At 38.8% G+C, this 13,267-nt stretch overlaps 1 protein-coding gene across 8 annotated transcripts in view; it reads left to right on the top strand.

Moving 5' to 3' along the window:
- LOC124224730 (uncharacterized) overlaps positions 1-13,267 on the top strand; it is a 219,499-nt gene that overhangs the window by 30,811 nt on the left and 175,421 nt on the right. The window lies entirely within an intron of this gene.

Here is a 13,267-nt window from a genome sequence, read left to right as displayed (position 1 = left end):
CAGACAACGTGAGCCGAAAAAACTATAAAAATGATAAGTTGAAACTCACAAGGAAACTGCCTGAGGTGTCCCTGCCCGATTTCGTCCAGTTAAGGATATGTTATTCTTCATCAAAATCTAAGCGACACGCTCTTTTTTTTATCGGTGGATAAACGGTTTAAAGGGGTTACATCAACCCCCAAAGTTTAACATCCCCAGTGGTAGTTTCATAGTTTTGCATACTTCCAGTTGAGATATTTGAATAAAACCAATTAGAGAATAATTCTTATGGCGAATAATTCGGAATGGATTTTGCCCGGTTACGGCGTGGCTATATAGTCAAAAATTATAGGGGTTGAAAGTAAAAAAATGTTTTTAACTATTAAACTATTTTTTAGATTTCAATGAAATTAATTGCATTTGAAAGAGCACAAAAACGCAGGGGATACGTGTTTTTGCGTTTTTCGAAATAACATCACTTAGGGGGTAAATTACCCCTGCACACGTGCAGCCAAATTCCTCATTCAACATTCCGAAGCTCTTTCTAAGTAACAATTTAGGAGCTTTTTCGTTTCAATAAATTTCGGTCGCATTTATAACAAAAACCACCCCCACAAATTGCCGAATGGCTTTTGGCAGAGTTTCTTTTACGATCGTGAAATCTTCCGGAGCCCCATATTTTAGTAGTTTGTGAGGTTACTGGAATCGATTCTAAGCGCACAATTTTGAAATTCAACATGGCTAATGCCGTAAATATTTGGGTTATTATTTTTTTCCAAAAAATTTAAAGAAATCGGTAAGTCAACATGGAATGGCTTGTATACCATTGAAGAAATAAAATTTATCTCGCGACGCAGAAGCACCAAAACAATTACATTTTATTTCGGTGAAATTCTAATTTTATCTGCCTGTTGCGACGTATCTGAAGAAATAGAAGTTATCTTGTGACGCAGGAGCACCAAAACAATTACATTTTAATTCGCCAAGTTCTAATTTTATCTGCCTGTTGCGACGTATCATGCGAGATATACGATGAAAATAAATCAGATTTTCCGGTCGACTGGTGCGTAATAAACATTGGAGCTCAATAAATTAAAGTATCTTGTCTCCACCGCTCTCGCGGCTGTTTACATTTGGACCTAAATTTCGGGCGGCCAGTCCAATAGATGCAATCATTATGTGCAGCCGAATTTCGATTGATATTATTAATTCTGTCCTTGCAATTTTGGAATCATCACGTCGTAGATGGCATAAAATTAGAGAAAAGGCAACGTGGAGACTCAAGATTTCTTAATGGAATGGCTCGGCGAATCGGTGGTGTGTCCTAAGAGTCACCCTCGCGCTACCCAAGGTGGCGCACTCCTTGACTCACCTTTTCCTCAACCGTAACGTAGTACTAAGCTATCCTTAGGCCACTTTGTCATATTTAATAGTTTATTTGATTACCCTACTCGTCTTTAATCTCTCTTTGTCATTTGCAATAGTGTACTTAATATAATTCAGTATACAAAATATAAACCACTGTGGACAAGACGAGTTCCATCTATTCGTCCTGTCCATACCACTGAGATTCTGTCACCCAGAATACTAGACTGTTATCACAGCAGGTGTGTTTACACTTTATATAAACGAAACCCAAAGTAATCTATTTCTAACCGCTCGGCAATAGATTACATTTATATTCTTTTAGATCACGTCGGACGAGATCCATCAGATCATCGTCTGCACGTAACATCATATTAGAATTAAAATTAAAATTGAGTTATGAAAATGTTGCGTAAGGCATTTATACTTGAGTTTTCGCTATTAATGGTTTCCATTGGTGGAAATATTTCGATGTGTAGAAGCGCGAACTGATTGATCGTCACGACCTGATTCTCACAAAACAAACAATCAATAAATTCCGATCGCGGCATGGCAGGAAATCTGTTGCGCGCAGAAGGTCTTGTCCAGAATTTGTTTGCCTTTCCGAATGAAATGCTCTTCGGTGAGAATTTTAAAATTGTTTTATTCAGAGAAGACGTTTATAACTGCGATAAGCTTCGGATGATGTAGTTTTTCATTGTGAATGAAAATTTGTAAAAGGTTGCGCAGGAATAATGTTTAACTGCAAAGAATACGAACCTCTCTCTCGTCGGCTAGAAATATCGAAAGGTACGGGGAGATATGAGTCCTCTAAACCGATAAGCCATACGGCCCAGGGCGTCCTTTGGAATAGCCCTGGGTGTGCGTTAGATCCCTCGCGGAAGTTGCTTCCGAGATTTGTTGGATCATTCACTCGTGCACAGGTAAACCGTGTGGTAACCTGGGGTCAATTTTGGCGTCGCGAGCATGGGGACGAGAGAGAGGGAGGGAGAGAAACAGAGAATTTAAATTACTACAGTCAGAGGAGGGTTTCTTCTCTGTGAGATTCGAAGTAAAATTCAGAATCGTGATGACGCATCGAATGAAGATATTTATTCGATACTGCGGAACCTTGATCCGAAAATATCACATTGTGGCTTATTTACCGTAGCGCTGAATAATATAAGTAATAAATGACAAATAAATAAGTACAAATTTAGTCTATACTGAAATGAAGATTCTCAGATTGTCGAGCATTATCAGTTGCGTGCGCAACCCTCCCCGCTCCGCGCTCGGCGATGGCAGGGGAGGGGGGGGTTTCTGACTGTATAAACGATCGCGCTGGAGCGAGAGCGTTTGTGTACAGAGAACTTCGGCACTTAATACATCGTAACAATAAAGAAATTTAGAGACGAACCCTTCTCTCTTATACAAATAACCCCTTTCCTTAAGGGACAACACCACTGTGATGGTTTCAAAAAATCGATTTTTTGAAAACCATTTAAAAAAATTTTAAATACTTTTAAGATTAAGATGCCGTTGAACCCAGGTCGAAATTACAATTATTTTCGTAGATATTGAATATTTTGCGGAGTGGTGCAGCGCTCCGCGCTGCGTCGGTTTCAACGCTAAAGTTGAAACACTTTGGGCCGATGATTATCCCCAACGTCTCCAGAACTTTCATGAGGCTTCTCAGGCCATCATTGAACACTAATACCGCGATATCAGTTGCAATATCAACGATTTTTTTGCCTCCGGAGTGGGACAAATTCACAAACCTAAAACTTTGAACGCGTTTTTCTCGAAACCACTTTTTTGAGAGCGGCACGCAGCAAAACTCGAGCAATTTTTATCCGATCGACTTCAAATTTTTACTGTATCAATGAGAATAGATTATCTCATGAACTACATAGGATTTTTCGATATCTCAATAATAATAAAAGTTATAGCCTGTTTCGACGAGAAATTTTGCTCAAAAATCATTCTTTAATTTCAAAAGCGTGCCTATTTTTTAAAAATCAATTTTTTTCCAAATCCCTACGTACTTCACTTCAAAATATCATACTATTAACGAAAACACTGCGAATTTTTTTTTAAGTCTACGTTGAAGAGAGTTTTTTTGCGTGCCGCGAACCACTGCGGAGACAACAGCTCCTGACACGGGAGCTTCCCCAGCGCCACCATGCAATGGGATAGGTTATCGTTCAAAATAAATGGTTGAATAATGATTTTGATTGGTAGAAGATAACGTATATTCTTCAAACGATTAATTATGAAATCAATGAATGGTATAAAAGAAAAACCAAAGAAGGTATAATCATAAAATGTCTGAATTTAAAGATAGACGGCGTCGACGGATGAATTCATATTCAAACACAGAGAGGCGGTAGAACTAGTTGAATTCAACCGTTTACGCTTCTTTCAAAACGTAGAGTTATTTTAATAATATATGAATAATATATAACTAAACATAATGCTTGTTAAAATTATCTATCCTGAACGACTATTACTTCTACTTTTGGTCGGTTATTATTAAGATGGTATCTCTCTTTTTAGATTAAAATGTAACTTATGTTAATTGTCCAATTCTACGTTACGGATCAGTCGATCCATAGAATTATACGCGTTACCTGGCTCTGAGCCTGCAAAATATGATTTGGGGGCCGAGCTGAAGACAGAAGAGTGTCTCTCTAAATAGCCAAGGTTATTATCTGCAGTTAGGCGCCAATTCTATCTTGCTCACTTTTGTTATGGAACTCTATGAGAAAATTTATATTGATATTCTCAGAAAACAATACTGAACGTTCGACAGTGGCTAGTGAAGCTTGCCACTCGTTTTTATTATATAACACGTGATGCAAAATTTGGAATGATGTTGAAGAAGACTACTCGAATTAACTTATCTTTAGATGCAAAATTTGGCGAGATTGAGAGCCGTCGGTCGTGTAGATCGGTGTCCGTAGAATTCTGGGACAGAGCCTCACCTCGAGATCGGCAGGGTCGATGAATCCCAACGATGATGGACGTCGGGAATTTAGTCTTTGTGAATTTAGAACGGTACTCTACTATCGAAAGCTATTGTTTGAAAAAGTCAATTTGGTTCACTCACGGTATATGTATATATATTTTGAAAATGATTCTAACGATTATTAATTAAAGACGATAATGTAGCTGGTTATTATTATAAGCACTTAATATTACCTGATTCTGTTTGAATCAGGGCCGAACGTGATTTAATTAAGGAAAATGGAATGGCATTAAAATGTCTATTCGCGAAATAATGAGATTTAGTAAAGAACAGTAAAGATTGGAATGTAGAAGACAGTGAGTCTTTTTCAATTAACAGAACAAACTGAATGCTCGGTTTTGACGAATTAGCGCGAGACTTTAGGCCGGTCACAACTGAGATTTTCCAACGCTACTCTTGCTCGAGAGGGCTAATCCGGGTTGACGTCCACGCACTTTGCGACTTGACAGACTAAAGACAATGCTTCTTGGGCCTGAGGGTCCAAGCAGCTGCAATTGCAGTAAGCTACAACGGTAATTAGCCAATGAAGTGCGAGGGTGACCTCCCGGTGCCGAAATCTACACGGTCAGCGTTACTTCGCGCTCTTCGACGATGTTCCGACGATTCTCAATCTCTTTGCTTACGCGTGTAAGATGTTGACAAAAAGTATCTTAAGATAATTCTTACGCATTCATCCATACATCTTAACAGATAATCTATTTTAATTTGGTGGTTCCAAAGTTAGTGGTTTATCCTAATTATTGATGATAATTTTGACTTAAAGAAAGAGATATTTCCAGGCTGAGCACTGCTGATGCTAATTCAGCAGTCTCTTGTCTCAGTTCTTGGTACCAGTTATAAGAAACAAAGTTGAACCTTATACTAGGTATCGTTGCTGGTCTCAACGTGACTTTTTCCAGGAGGGGTGGAACTCGCTGGTGTAGGCAATACGATATTTTAATGTTATCTATGGCTGTAGCTTTCGTTACAGCGTTGCAAGGGAATTTTGAAAAACTCTTCACGTATTGAGAGTCCTAGTTATATTGTGATTTCGAAAAAGGTACGCCCAAGCAATACGCCGGACGTAACATCCGCTTAGAATCGATTCCAGTAACATCACAAACTACTAAGATATGGTGCTCCCGAAGATTTCACTATCGTAAAAGAAACTGCCAGAAACCATTCGGCCATTTGTGGGGGTGGATTTTTGTTATAAATGTGACCGAAATTTATTGAAATGAAAGAGCTCCTAAATTGTTGCTTAGAAAGAGTAATGTTAAATAAGACATATTGAAGCAAAATAGTACGATTCTCATGGGAATTCGGCTGCACGTGTGTAAGGGTAGCTCATTCCCTAAATGGCGTTATTTCGAAAAACACGTATCCCCTACTTTTTTCTGCTGTTTCAAATGCAATTAATTCTATTGCAATCCGAACAATAGTTTTTTAGTTGTAAAAATTTCCCAACTTTCAACCCCTATAATATTTGAATTCAACTCCGTCGTAACCGGACAAAATGCATTTTTCGTTATTCGCTACAGAAATTATTCTCCAATTAGTTTCATTAAGATATCTCAACTGGAAGTATGTGAAACTATGAAACAACCACCGAGGATGCCAAACTTTGGGGGTTGATTTCACCCCTTCAAACCGTTTGTCCACCTATAAAAAAAATAAGTGTCGCTTAGATTTCGATGAAGAATAACATATCCTTAAATGGACGACATCGGAAGGGGACACATCAGGCAGTTTCCTTGTCAGTCTTATGTTACGGGGTGGATGATTGTGATCACGGTGAGCGGCTATTGATGACCGCATCCACACCCAGCCGTGATGTTACTACGGCCTTTTAGGGTTCGCAACCCGTCGACTGTACGCACGTACGAGGTGTAAGAAGAAATGAGATGAATTTGTATTGAGGAGCTGGTTGTTTGAGTATATAATCGATTTATTGTAAAAGATATGGAAAGTACTATGAGAAGATGTCGAGGAGGAACACGCTAATGAAAGATGATTCAAGGGTGAAAATATGGGAAGAAGGATGCAATGGACTGGCTAGTTTCATTTTAGGAGTAGAGCGTAGGAGAAGCAGCGAAGTCACGATGAGAAGTGGATGTAGTGTATAAGGTAGCTGTAACAGTATGGGAAAAGAATCTGAGGTCTGGCGGACGTAACACATACAATCAAAGTAATTTATTAAAGATAATTAAAGCATTAAGCAACCACCATCACAGTCGGATAATTTAAGGGGACTAGGTACCGAAAATAGGCAGGAAATGCGATAAAATTCAAATGGCATTTGTAAAGATAAGTGAAGTTAAGTGAAACAACATAAATACATTTTCTTTTTTACAATGTTCTTATCGGAATTTTGACTATTAAATTCAATAGTTACAGTACCGAAAATTCAAATATTTAAGGGAGGTATGGGGAGATAAAGAAAACCACGCGTCTCACTATGCTTCCTTGTCGCCACGATTCCGAGCGAACGGTTACAGTTTTCGGAAAGTTCAAAGTGCCACTCTCTTCTTGGGATGTTCTATCAGCTGAATAAAAATTTTTTTTGAAAAAACATAAAAATTAAAAAAGCAGCCGCTAAAATTCGAAAAACATGTTACGTCCTTAGTCCCTCTTCTCACTCACAACTCATTCTTCGTTCTGACTATCTCCTCTTCTTCACAGAACCTTGATCATGCACTCTGCTTTCTGCATTCGCCAACGCTTCATTCCGCTCGTTCCAAGACACACCCTCGAGTCATCTTCCGTTCGGCCAACATCTAAATTCACCTCTTTTCCCTTGTTGCTCCTCCATATCGTCTCATTGTATTCTCTATATCCTTGACAATAAATCAATTATATAATAAAATATTCAACTCATGAATGCAAGTTCCTTTCATATCTTCTTATCGTTCATACGTGCGCGCAGTCGATGGGTTACGAACTTGAAATAGGTCGTAATAACACGGCTGGGTGTGGATGCGGTCATCGATAGCCGCTCGTCGTAATCACAACCCCGTAACCAATTGGTGGCAGCGGATTCGCTCGTCGTACTCGCCTCGCGAAATGATTGATGGATCTTTTTTTTAAATCGGTACAAGATCCCGAATCACCCACCCTGTACAAAATTCGTGGCAGCGGATCGCTTATCGAACAACCCTTGCGAAGTGACAAGTGGAGTTTCTCTTAGAAACATCCAACTTTATAAATCACCATCCCACAAGCATCTTGTAGCAAAAGTACTTCCCTCGCGAGTGAAAAAAAGAAGGAACCTGTATCGCTCACAGTGTTTTGAAATTCTACCTAAAGTGTTCAACTCTCAGAATAATCGGCACAATTCATCTACTGAACATGTAACGATCCCCTACAAAGTGAACTGAGATACCATCCACAAACGCAAATAAAACTGCCTAAATTGCAAATCTACAAATGTGTTCAAAGTTTGAAATCACCAGCATTACACATCCAATGTCATCGCGGTATAAATCATTCTTATAAGTGAACTACTCTCAGCAAAGAGGAACTTCAAGTGCAACCTTTTAATTGTCGAACGTGTAAACTGAGCACCTGTATGACGTTCTCTGAGATTCAAAATACACAATGTGCTAATCCATATTTGGAAACATGAAGACCCCTATGCCCCTACTTGAACAAGCCGAGTCCGTGATGGTTATTTTCCCGATATCCGGACCATCATACGGATATTCTTCTGTGGCTGCAACCGCCGGTAGAAACCTGAGCTCAGCTCGCTACGATAAGGCCCAAGACACTTCAAATCGAAGCTGCGAGACCACCTCCAATTCACCGATACCGTTACCGGCACAGTTTCATCAAAACATCATCACTCCGTCGTCAACAATCACCAACTTACCCGAAACAAGCTTCTACATCTTGTCTTTTAAACACTAATTTTTCGTCTTCGATTATTCTGTATTTTCTACGTCAATCGACCGACATTGTCATCGAATATGCTGCTGCACGTATATGTACCCCTTATTCATCTAGCAAGAAAAAAAAAAAAATTTACACCAAAATATCGACCTCTTTCAACGTATATTTTAATATTCAGCCTTGCCTTTTAATTAAGGAAGCCTTGAACTTAGTCTCAATCTTTATTGGACACGTATATCATTCAAAAAAAATTCTTTGATGTAGCTTGCGTATTGCAGGTACGTCCGCGTCCGTAAAGCTAGCCCCCTCACTTGCTCGGAAAAATTTGGAAAAGTCATAGATTAAAGAGCTATTTATGAGCTCTATTATGCCACAAACCACGATTTTTGGGCTCATTTCTGTTACGAGAAAATCAATTTTGAAAATTGGGGTGAAGGAGGGGGAGGCAGCTTACTGGAGAGGTAGCCCCCCCGGAGTGCAAAAATTTTTTAAAAATTATTTTAAGCACGTGAGAATTAAGAGCTAATTAGGAGCTCCTGATATACGTTGAAAACAATTTCGTAAAAACAAACCATATGAGGTATTCCACACCGTTTCACCTAATCGGTGAAGGTCACCGACGCCGATGTTGGTATCAATTTTTTTCTCAATTCGCCTATTGGAAAAAAAGAACATGTGTTTGGCCGTTTTTCGTTTAGGCCACCTGTGTCGATTTTATGAATTTTCCGACTTTTCAACTTTTTCGAAACAGACTTTTTTTAACTGGCTCTATCTTCAAGAGCTTTCATTCTTTTCAAAAAATGATACAAGTATAAAATGTGTCAATAAGTCCGAGCTTTCTGAAAAAAATTTTTGAAAATTTTTCCAACCACACAAGTCTAAAATTTTTTGGATTGCGACACCTTCGACTTTTCTGAAACTTTTTACTTGCATTCGACCAGTTACAATCAAGTTTTCCTCCAAAGGAAATTATGGACTTCCGATTCGTTCGGGAGTTATACCATCATAAGTGCCGAAAAATCAAAAAAATTAACGGAAATCAATCTTAGTGTTTTTTAATGATTCTTGAATACCTCAAGAATCCCTTGAGGGATTCTTGCGAAATTCAATCTCAATCATCCTTGTCCTCTAATCTATTTGTGTAAATAAATTCAGCTCGATAGCTTCAAATTTACGTAATTTAGAGCGATTAACTCGATTTTTCAAAATTTTGTCAAATCCCAACACCTAAAGGGATTCCTGTCAAATTCAATACCAATCGACCTCGTACGCTACCCAATTTGTGCAAAAAAAATTATAACCATAGCTTGAAATTTACGAAAGTTAGAGAGCGTACAACCATTTTTGTGACACACACACACACACACACGCACGCACGCACGCACGCACGCACGCACGCACGCACGCACGCACGCACGCACGCACGCACGCACGCACGCACACACACACACACACACACACACACATACTTACGGTAATTTTCAAAAAAAATGTGTTTTTTCGACGTTTCAAGACATTTTGAACACATAAAATCTCAAAAAAAAAAATTTCATGGAAACAAAGCTTCCTTTATGAGGAAGCAAAACAAAAAAAACACCCATATTTAGAAATTTTCTACCTGAAAATATATTTGGCATAGAAAAGAAAAATTGTGATCTCGTTTTCATTTATATTGTTTGGGATATTTCGAAAAGTTTTTTTTTTCAGCAAACATGTATTTTTATAATATGAAAACTTATCTGATCGAAGTTAAGATTGATTTCCGTAAGATATTTCCAATTTTTCGGCACTTATGATGGTGTAACTCCCGAACGAATCGGAAGTCCATAATTTCCTTTGGAGGAAAACTTGATTGTAACTGGTGGAATGCAAGTAAAAAGTTTCAGGAAAATCGAAGGTGTCGCAATTCAAACCATTTTGATTTTTTTTTTTCCAAAAAATTGTCGAATTGTGTGGTTGGAAAAATTTTCAAACATTTTTTTCAGAAAGCTCGGACTTATTGACACATTTTATACTCGTATCATTTTTTGAAAAAAATGAAAGCTCTTGAAGATAGAGCCAGTTGAAAAAAGTCTGTTTCGAAAAAGTTGAAAAATCGGAAGATTCATAAAATCGACACAGGTGGCCTAATCGAAAAACGGTCAAACACGTGTTCTTTTTTTTTCGATAGACAATTTGAGAAAAAAATTGACACCAAGATCGGCGTCGGTGACCTTCACCGATTAGGTGAAATGGTGTGGAATACCTCATATGGATGTATCCACGCCCATTCACGATAAGTGATAAAAAAAAAAAATTCCAAATCATGCGTACTGGTATGTTACGTGAAAAAAGAGCTTTTGAATATCAAAAATGACAATTGTTGATATTCTACCTTTAGTGGAAAAAAAAACGAAAAAAAAACCACCCTTAAAATTCATCGCAACAAATTATTTCTTACGGCAAAATGTTCAGCGACTTAAGAGCTGACCGGATATGCATATTTTGATTTCTGAACTATTCCCCCCTGACCATCCCCCGCTCCGATTCATTTTTCATCATCAGAAAACTACCCTTAAAATTCATCGCAGTGAATTCTTTTTTACGGCAAAATGTTCAGCGATTTGAGAGCTGACAAGATATGCATAATTTGATTTTTGAGCTATTCCCCCCGACCACCCCCTGCTCCGATTTGATTTCGATCATCAAAGAAATACCCTTAAAATTCATCGCAGCCAATTATTTCTTACGGCAAAATGTTCAGCGATTTAACCCTCCGCCGGCTATCCATGTCGATATTGTCATATCTGACTTTGGCACGTCCTGGTATTTCGGGAAGGGGAAGTGGATGCGGCTTGGGACCGGCACTTAAAAAAACTTCACGGTGGTATACGCTCACACGCGCAAACACGTTAGGATGCGTCAGGACCTTGCAAAGTTACGACCGTTCGAAGTTTGAAAGTGAACGAATTCGTCACCGGATAGCCGGCGGCGTCAGTTTTTTCGACTTTTGAGGTACGTATAAAATCCACATTTTCTCATTAAAAATCGAAGTTTCGGATCCTATTTATCAAGTTTACCTAAATAGTATATTATGACACTATTGTGGGAACTGTTTTTTTACCTTGCCCGAGGTTGTTCGCACGAGCAAAGCGAGTCTGAACTGTCATATAACATGTTAACATTCATTTTTTCACTAATAAATTACATATTTTTGTGATAAAAACATTGTGTTTTCATGAGTACTTCAATTTCATGCGAAATTTCTCCTTTCGCAGTAGCCTAATTTCAGGTGGTGAAATAAGTAGGTTTTTTGGAACCGAGCCCAATGTGAGTAGGTTTTTTTGAAAGACCATAGTATCAGAAATAAATCCCTAGAATATTCTTTCGTAATAGAAATTTGGGTTCAAGATATCGATTTTTTAGTGAAATGGTCGAATTTACCCATTTTGCATTGTTTATAAATTTCTATTCGCTAACGGGTCAAACATTTTGCAATGAAAACTGCTAGAATATTGAGATGAGACCCAAACCTGGTTCCCTGAATTTTTTGGGAATTTTTGGGTACTCCCAAGTGGGTTAAATATAGCCGATAACGATATCGTCATGGATAGCCGTTGGTGTAGTCAAAAAAAGGGATAGCCGGCGGAGGGTTAAGAGCTGACAGGGTATGTATAATTTGATTTTTGAGCTACTCCCTCCTGACCACCCCTGAATTTTGGACGGGTTCAGTCAAGGCCAGAGTGCAAGGTCTACCGATAGCTGCGGTAGTATACATTCACAGCCAAGGCTCTGCGGTGTTGGGTTACTATCGCTCTAGGAATGCAAAACATAACTCGGTTTGAGTACATCTCGGTCAAGGATGGAGAGCAAGGTTGAATCTTACATAAGCTTTGTATTGAAACAAATTCTCTCTCAAGAGCTAAGGTGAAGGTGAAGGTGTAAAATTATTTCATGAATATTCTTTAAAAAACAGTTTTTTCGAGTACAATTTTTAGGGTACAGTTGACAATTACTTCACAACGATAATACAATAATTCTATTCAACAGTATCATAACCAGGATAATATATTCGCCAGGAATGCGGGACCGTTCTTGTAGACGCTTCTGCGCAGTAACACAAATCGTACACCCTCGCCATCCGAACAGTATGATGATTTTGTAGCCAATTTTGAAGTATCAGAACGTTTTGTGCTGCACAGATTGCGTTGGGTATTGTATGCACGTCGCATCTTAGAGACACCGCTGAAGTTTTTTGCAAGGTTTGAAGCGACGGACAGTCAAAATCCAGCATATCGATGATTTGAACTTTGGCGACAATTTTGAGCAACCAATATCGTTTTTCTTTTTCTTTTATGTACACGGTTTCAGCTTTGGAGGACAGACGGCTACCATCCAAACAACAATTTTACTCAAAATCAAATGTTCGGGATATATCAGACGACGACTATGCACATGCATGTAAAGTTTGGCAAACTTTTAACGTTCAAACTTTGGGAGAGTATTCGGACTTGTATTCACAGACGGACGTGTTTTTACTAGCCGACGTTTTTCAAAACTTTCGACAGAGCTGTTGGACAACGTACAACCTGGATCCGTTACATTATTACACCGCGCCCGGTCTGTCGTTTGATGCGATGTTAAAGTGTACCGACATCGAGCTCAAGCTTCTCACCAACATAGATGTGTTTATGTTTATCGAAAAAGGTATTCGAGGTGGTGTGTCGCAGTGTTCGAACAGATACGCAAAGGCCAACAATAGATATATGGGAGAAGAATTCGATCCTGAGGTCAAAGAATCTTATCTCATGTACTTTGACGTTAATAATTTGCACGGTGCTGCTATGAGCTTTGCTCTGCTATACAGTTCCTTCGAATGGGTATCAGACTTCGGACAATGCGACGTTCTTACCATCTCGGACGATGCGGAGTTTGGTTACATGCTGGAGGTGGATTTGGAATATCCTGAGGAACTGCATGAAATTCATAAGGATTCACCACTGTGTCCGGAGCACTATGTACCTCCGATCTCGAATAGTAAGCTACCGAAATTGACGCCCACGCTATTTT

This window comes from Neodiprion pinetum, chromosome 1, assembly GCF_021155775.2.
Source record: "Neodiprion pinetum isolate iyNeoPine1 chromosome 1, iyNeoPine1.2, whole genome shotgun sequence".
NCBI lineage: Eukaryota > Metazoa > Arthropoda > Insecta > Hymenoptera > Diprionidae > Neodiprion > Neodiprion pinetum.
This window is presented reverse-complemented; position numbering and strand designations above follow the sequence as displayed.